General features: G+C 38.0%; 1 pseudogene; it reads left to right on the top strand.

Annotated features, from left to right (window-relative positions):
* Positions 1 to 4283: 4283 nt before the first annotated feature.
* On the top strand, positions 4284 to 4382 carry LOC130704683 (U2 spliceosomal RNA; annotated as a pseudogene).
* Positions 4383 to 8883: the final 4501 nt, after the last annotated feature.

Raw genomic sequence — 8883 nt, 5'->3', positions numbered from 1 at the left:
TTTCCAGATACTTGCCATTTTTGTTGCCCTTCTTTTGTTTCTGAAGTTGCAAGCTTACTTCTTTCTTGTGTCATTTCACTTCAGCCTGAAGTAGTTCCTTTCATGTAATATTTTTATAGCAAATTGTCTGGTGATGAATTCTCTTAGTTTTCTCTCATCTCCATCAGCCTTCATTTTGGGTTTTGTTTGGCTTTCAATCTTTAAGGATATCTTTGCTTTAAGGATATAATATCCTGGGCTTCCCTGGTGGCGCAGTGGTTGAGAATCTGCCTGCCAATGCAGGGGACACGGGTTCGAGCCCTGGTCTGGGAAGATCCCACATGCCGCGGAGCAACTAGGCCCGTGAGCCACAACTACTGAGCTTGCGCGTCTGGAGCCTGTGCTCCTCAACAAGAGAGGCCGCAACAGTGAGAGGCCCGCGCACCGCGATGAAGAGTGGCCCCCACTTGCCGCAACTAGAGAAAGCCCTCACACAGAAACGAAGACCCAACACAGCCAAAAATAAAAATAAATAAATAAATAATAAGGATATAATATCCTGGTTTGGTCTTTTCCCTTAATGCTTTAAAGATGTTATTCCATTCTTTCCTGGTCTCTATGTTTTCTGATGAGAAATCACAGTCCTTCAAGTTGACATTCTGTGATGTATAACAGGTCGTTTTCCTTGACTGCTTTCAAGATTATTCTTCACCTTTGCTTTTTTATCAGATTGTGTGTCAGGGTGAGGCTTTCTGAGCTTAGATCTGTGTCTCTAAATCAGTGATGTTTTCAACCATTCTTTTCCTCATATATTTTCTTCTGCACCTTTCCTTCAGACCCTCCAACGGCACAAAAGGTAGAACTTGCAATATTGTTTCACATATCTCTGAGACTTAATTTTTGTTCATTTTTCCTCTTTGTTTTTCAGATTGTGCCATTTCTATTGATCCATTATTTTTCTGAATCTTTCCTCTGTCTTCTCTGTTCTGTTATTCAGCCCATCCAGTGAATGTTTGCTTTTGGATATTGCATGTTAAGTTCTAAAATTTCCATTTGCTTCTTTTTCATAGTTTTTACTTCTCTGTGAAGAACTTCTTTCCAGTAATTTCAAGAGGATTTACCTTTACCTCATTGAGCATGGTTGTAATGGATGCTTTGTCTGCTAATTCCTTCATGTGGGTTATTTCAGGGCTGGGTCTGTTGATTGCCTTTTTCTCTTGAGAATTGGTCACATTTTCCTAGTTCTTTGTATGCTCTGTTGTGTGATTTTGGGTGGTATCCTGGAAAGTTTGCTTATTATGTTTCAAGACTCTGGTTCCTATTAAAATCCTCCAGAGATTGTTACTTTTTCTTTTTCTGTTGTTTTAATGAAGCAATTCATGAACAGTAAGTCAAACACGTATTGTGCCTTGTCTTCTGAGTTGTTCCAGTCTTGGTGCAGTTTTCAGGACACTGCTGTGCTGTTTGTGTCCACATGGTGCACGTACCACTCAGGGGTTAATCTGGGAATTGAGTGGCAGTTTATACTGTAGTTCACTTCTGCAAGCCTCTACTCTGCCTCGTTGGGTCTGTCTGTGCATGAGGCTCAGGGGGATCCCAGGACTTATGTTGGCTCATACACAGACCTAAATGGTCTCCTCCTCTAGCTCTCTCCTCTTTGGGCTTCTACCCACATTCTCAGGCTTCAGGGACCGCTCCTACATGTTCCTCAAAGTGTTTCAGCCTCCATGCTGTCATGTAGTTCCATATGGCCAGGTTGACCTTTCAGGTGAAATAGCAAGAGAAAAGAAAGGAAAATAACAGGCATTCCCCCACACTCTTCAGACAATAGGAGCCTCTTTACCTGTTCCTTTGTCCAGAGACACAGGTCATTTCTCAGTGAAGGTCTCTGCCATCACTGAGGTTGCAGGGGAGATGTGGTAACTGGGGAGAAAAAATCAAATGGGGATGACCCCCTCACTCCTCAACATGCAAGCCCCCCACTATCTCACTTGTCTGGCTAGAAATAAAGGGTTGATCCCACGGTTTTAACTTTCAGCTGCTGCTGGACTTTGCATGCCTTGCGTAAGCTGGGAGACAGAGGCAGGAAAAAAGCCACCATAATCACCCTGTTATGGGCTGTTATTCAACTTTGGACTTTCAGGCCCCATCTGCCTATTAGTGTTCACTTCTCAGAGTTTCAAGTGCATGCTTTTTGTCCTCTATCTTGAGTTTCATTTGTAATCTGCGTGAGAGAGCTTGTATGGGGCTTTCTCCGTCTTGGCCCAACCAGAAGTCTACCGTTACTTTAAAAATAAATATATTTAGGTTGTCGCATATAGCAAGATAGCCTCCTCTTTTTAGGCTGAATAGTGTTCCATTGTGTGTATGCCACATTTTCTTTATCCATTCATCTGTTTATGGACATTAAGTTGTTTCCATACCTTGGCTATTGTGGCTAATGCTGCCATAAAAATGGGAGTGCAGATGTCTCTTTTGAGATCCTAATTTCGATTCTTTTGGATATAGACCCAGGAGTGGGATGGCTCGATCATGCTACGTGAAATAAGCCAGTAACAGAAGGAAAAATATTGCGTGGTTCCACTTTTATTAAGTATCTAAAATAGTCAAACTCACTCCAGTTGATAACACTGAATTGTATAACTGATATTTGCTGAGAGAGTAGAACTTAAATGTTTTCACTCCCACCCCATTAACTTGATGGGGGAAATCCTTTCACAATGTATCAAATCATCGGGTCACTGAACAAGGGCTAGCTGCCTGATGTGCGTAGAAGCCAATACTATGGCACTGGGTTTTGAGGAGAGAGCTTTATTGTGAGGTCAATCGACAAGGAGACAGGAGGCAAGGCTCTCAAATCTGTCTCCTTGATCTAGGGTTTGGGGTGAAATTTAAGGAGTCAGGGGAACTTCAAACTTGGAAGCTGATCAGCTAGTGTTGAATCAGTCCATAGAAACAGCTACTCCTGCACCTGGAAGCCAGCTTTTCCTTACTGAAGGACTCCTCGCTTTGTAAAGGGCTCTGGTGGCAACATTTCTATTCTTTAAGTTCTGTAGACTGAAGATTCTGGGTCATGCTGGAGACATGGGTTCCCATCTTCTACGTGCACAGTGCTGTCTCTGTAAAATAACTCAAGGTTTGATTACTCAACCTATATAAGGAGGCAAAACCAGTTTAAGCTGGTATTGTTTCAGTTTGATTATTCAGCAGTCTCTTTAAGGAGGCAAAACCAGTTTAACCAGTTTAATGTTTTACATGCTTTTTCAACCACGTTGTAAGTGGCTCACAACTGTGTTTGTCAATTATACTCCAATAAAGCTGAAAAAAAGGACCCCTTCCTCCCAAAAAAGAAAAAAATGTCAAACTCATACAGAGAGTAGAATGGTGATTGCCAGGAGCTGGCGGGGGCGGGGAAATGGGGAGTTGTTGTTAAACAGGCATAAAATTTCAGTTCTGCAAAGCAATACGTTCTAGAGATCTGCTGTACAACATCTAACAATATCGTTTGTGCATTTAAATATTTAAGAGGGGAGATCTCAAGTGTTCTTACCACAATAAAAAATGTTAGGCAATTTCTGGTTATCACAGAATGCTTGGAATATATAACTAAAGCAGTAATATGCTAAATATCAAACTCGATAATGAGGTAATTCCCAAGAAATAAAAATTAGGATTGTTTGACAATAGAAGAATAAGTATGTCTCTCCATGTGCACTCTGAAAAAAAGATGTTTTTATAAATGCATGTGAAAGAAAATGTTTCATAGTTATTTCTATTTTAATATGATCATGGTACATTAAAATGTATTAGTGCTTGCCTGTGAACACTAAGGTCACTTGATTTGAAATTTTCTATATTGTTCTATATTTTTGTGACTAAAGGCATTACTTGGGGGAATTAAAAGAATATCTTGAAGCGATTTTGGCTTTGGATCTGCCACTAATTCCTATTTAACCTTAATTCAGGGGTCGGATTGTTTGACCCAAGGAAACAGAATAGTATAAAAAGAAAGAATGTGAGTGTCAGATGGTGGCAGTGATTAAGTATAGCAAGAGATGTCTTTGCAAAAGTTACTGTTGGTCCCAGAAGACTCTCACTTAGCTGTGTGACCCTGGGCAAGTCACTTCACCTAAATCTGTGAATTATAGGGCTGTGGTGATGATTTAAAAGTAACTGGGCACGGTGGACACTCGGAAATCCTGGGTTCTTAATAAAGCCACTGCCCTGCTCCTTGGTCCTTTGGAATTACTATATTAGTAAAATGTATACTTGACAGTAATTTTAGCTTAAAGTTTATTTTGTCTATTTCGTCTCAGCCTTTTGGCTAAGATCAAGTGTAGTATCTGTTCTTGTCAATTTAAAGTTTATTTTCTCTGATATCATTGCAGCTGTTCCCACTTTTGCTTTCCACTTGCATTGACTATCTTTTTCCATCCCTTCACTTTGAGCCTATATGTGTCCTTAAAGCTGAAGCGATTCTACTGTAGGCAGCATACAGTTGCATCTTTTTTTAAAATCTATCCATATGCCTTTGGATTGGTGAATTCAATCCATTGAATTTAGAATTATTGAGAACTTACTAATGCCATCTTACTGTTTTCTGGTTGTTTTGTATTCCTGTTGTTTCTTTTCCCCTCTGTTTCTGCCTACCTTTGTAAATTGGTTATTTTCTGTGGTGGTGTGCTGTTTCCCCTTTCTTTATCTTTGGTTCATCTGCTCTAGGTTTTGCTTTGTGGTTACCATGAAGCTTACGTAAGACATCTCATAGATTAAAATCGTCCATTTTAAGCTGACAGCGTCTTAACTTCAGTTGCCTACAAAAACTTTACCTTTTTACTCCCCACTCTTGTTTTTGATGTCGTTATTTACGTCTTTTTATATTGTGTGTTTGTTAATACATTACAGTGGCTATAATTATTTTAAATACTCTTTTCCTTTGACCTTTATAATTAAGTGGCTAACACACCTTCCTCTTACAGATTTAGAGTTTTCTGATTGTATATTTACCTTTAGCAATGTGTTGTATACTTTTATACGTTTTCATGTTGCTGATTACTGTCTTTTCATTTCAGCTTGAAGAATTCTTTTCAGCATTTCTTTCAAGGCAGGTCTAATGGTGATGGACTCCCTCAGCTTTTGTCTGCCTAGAAAAATCTTTATTTCTCCTTCATATCTGAAGGATAACTTTGATGGATAGAGTATTTTTGGTTGGCTTTTTTTTTTTTCTTTCAACATGTTGAATATGTCATTCCACTCTCTCCTGGCCTGTCGGGTTTCTGCTGAGAAATCTGCTGATAGTGTAATGGGGGTTCCTTTGTAAGTTAAAATCTTTTTCCCCTGACTGCTTTTAGAATTCTTTATCCCTTGATTTTTGACAATTTCATTATAATGTGTCTTGGAGAAGGTCTTTTGCATTGAGATAGTAGGACACTCTTTTAGCTTCAAGAACCTGGATGTTGTTGAGATTAACCTGGTATAAATTCAAGTTAGAGTGTTTTAATTTTAGGATGTTAAAGGTAATCCCCATGGTAAACACAAGGAAAATAGCTATAGAATATACCCAAAAGGAAGTGAGAAAGTAATTTAAATATTTTACTGTAAGAAATCAGCTAAACACACACAAAGAAAGATAGGAATGCAGGAAATGAGGGGCAAAAAAGCTTTGGGCATATGGAAAACAAATAGCACAATAGCAGAAATAAGTCTTTTTTTTAATCAGTAATTACTTTAAATGTAAATGGATTAAACTCCCCAATCAAAATACAGAGATTGGCGGAATAGGTAAAAACATATGATCCAACTATATGCTGTCTACAAGAGACTCACTTGAGATCAAAAGACTCAAACAGGTTGAAAGGATAGAAAAAGGAATTCCAAACTCAGTGAGAAAACTCAAATAATAACCAAAAGAGAGCAGGAGTGTCTATACCAATATCAGACAAAATAGACTTTGAATTTAAAATGGATCAAAGACTTAAATATAAGAGCTATACAAATTTCTGAAAAAAAAAGGGATAAATCTTCATAGTCTTGGATTTGGCAACGAACTCTTAAATATGATGGCAAAAGCACAAGCAACAAAAGGAAAAAGAAATAGTACTTTATCAAAATTAAAATCCTTTGTGTTTCAAAGAACACGACATAATAGAGATAGCCTCAACCACCAGAGGGCAGACAGCAGAAGCAAGAAAAACTACAATCCTGCAGCCTGTGGAACAAAAACCACATTTACAGAAAGATAGACAAGATGAAAAGGCAGAGGGCTATATACCAGATGAAGGAACAAGAAAAAAACCCAGAAAAACAACTAAATGAAGTGGAGATAGGCAACCTTCCAGAAAAAATTCGGAATAATGATAGTGAAGATGATCCAGGACCTCGGAATAAGACTGGAGGCAAAGACTGAGAAGATGCAAGAAATGATTAACAAAAACCTAGAAGAATTAAAGAACAAACAAACAGAGATGACCAATACAATAACTGAAATGAAAACTACACTAGAAGGAATCAATAGCAGAATAACTGAGGCAGAAGAACGGATAAGTGACCTGGAAGACAGAATGGTGGAATTCACTGCTGCAGAACAGACTAAAGAAAAAAGAATGAAAAGAAATGAAGACAGCCTAAGAGACCTCTGGGACAACATTAAACGCAACAACATTCGCATTATAGGGGTCCCAGAAGGAGAAGAGAGAGAGAAAGGACCAGAGAAAATATTTGAAGAGATTATAGTCGAAAACTTCCCTAACATGGGAGAGGAAATAGCCACCCAAGTCCAGGAAGCGCAGAGAGTCCCATACAGGATAAACCCAAGGAGAAACACGCCGAGACACATAGTAATCAAAGTGGCAAAAATTAAAGACAAAGAAAAATTATTGAAAGCAGCAAGGGAAAAAAGACAAATAACATACAAGGGAACTCCCATAAGGTTAACAGCTGATTTCTCAGCAGAAACTCTACAAGCCAGAAGGGAGTGGCATGATATACTTAAAGTGATGAAAGGGAAGAACCTACAACCAAGATTACTCTACCTGGCAAGGATCTCATTTAGATTTGATGGAGAAATCAAGAGCTTTACAGACAAGCAAAAGCTAAGAGAATTCAGCACCACCAAACCAGCTCTACAACAAATGCTAAAGGAACTTCTCTAAGTGGGAAACACAAGAGAAGAAAAGGACCTACAAAAACAAACCCAAAACAATTAAGAAAATGGTCATAGGAACATACATATTGATAATTACCTTAAACGTGAATGGATTAAATGCTCCAACCAAAAGACACAGGCTTGCTGAATGGATACAAAAACAAGACCCATATATATGCTGTCTACAAGAGACCCACTTTAGACCTAGGGACACATACAGACAAAGTGAGGGGGTGGAAAAAGATATTCCATGCAAATGGAAATCAAAAGAAAGCTGGAGTAGCTATACTCATATCAGATAAAATAGACTTTAAAATAAAGAATGTTACAAGAGACAAGGAAGGACACTACATAATGATCAAGGGATCAATACAAGAAGAAGATATAACAATTATAAATATATATGAACCCAACACAGGAGCACCTCAATACATGAGGCAAATGCTAACAGCTATAAAAGAGGAAATCAACAGTAACACAATAATAGTGGGAGACTTTAACACCTCACTTACACCAATGGACAGAGCATCCAAAATGAAAATAAATAAGGAAACAGAAGCTTTACATGACACAATAGACCAGATACATTTAATTGATATTTATAGGACATTCCATCCAAAAACAGCAGATTACATGTTCTTCTCAAGTGCGCACGGAACATTCTCCAGGATAGATCACATCTTGGGTCACAAATCAAGCCTCAGTAAATTTAAGAAAACTGAAATCATATCAAGCAACTTTTCTGACCACAACGCTATGAGATTAGAAATGAATTACAGGGAAAAAAACGTAAAAAACACAAACACATGGAGGCTAAACAATATGTTACTAAATAACCAAGAGATCACTGAAGAAATCAAAGAGGAAATCAAAAAATACCTAGAGACAAATGACAATGAAAACACCATGACCCAAAACCTATGGGATGCAGCAAAAGCAGTTCTAAGAGGGAAGTTTATAGCTATACAAGCCTACCTAAAGAAACAAGAAAAATCTCAAGTAAACAATCTTACCTTACACCTAAAGAAACTAGAGAAAGAAGAACAAACAAAACCCAAAGTTAGCAGAAGGAAAGAAATCATAAAGATCAGAGCAGAAATAAATGAAATAGAAACAAAGAAAACAATAGCAAATATCAATAAAACTAAAATCTGGTTCTTTGAGAAGATAAACAAAATTGATAAGCCATTAGCCAGACTCATCAAGAAAAAGAGGGAGAGGACTCAAATCAATAAAATCAGAAATGAAAAAGGAGAAGTTACAACAGACACCACAGAAATACAAAGCATTCTAAGAGACTACTACAAGCAACTCTATGCCAATAAAATGGACAACCTGGAAGAAATGGACAAATTCTTAGAAAGGTATAACCTTCCAAGACTGAATCCCTATCAAATTACCAATGGCATTTTTTACGGAACTAGAACAAATCATCTTAAAATTTGTATGGAGACACAAAAGACCCCGAATAGCCAAAGCAGTCTTGAGGGAAAAAAACGGAGCTGGAGGAATCAGACTCCCTGACTTCAGACTATACTACAAAGCTACAGTAATCAAGACAATATGGTACTGGCACAAAAACAGAAACATAGATCAATGGAACAAGATAGAAAGCCCAGAGATAAACCCACACACCTATGGTCAACTAATCTATGACAAAGGAGGCAAAGATATACAATGGAGAAAAGACAGTCTCTTCAATAAGTGGTGCTGGGAAAACTGGACAGCTACATGTAAAAGAATGAAATTAGAATACTCCC

The sequence above is a fragment of the Balaenoptera acutorostrata genome, chromosome 13, assembly GCF_949987535.1.
Source record: "Balaenoptera acutorostrata chromosome 13, mBalAcu1.1, whole genome shotgun sequence".
NCBI lineage: Eukaryota > Metazoa > Chordata > Mammalia > Artiodactyla > Balaenopteridae > Balaenoptera > Balaenoptera acutorostrata.
This window is presented reverse-complemented; position numbering and strand designations above follow the sequence as displayed.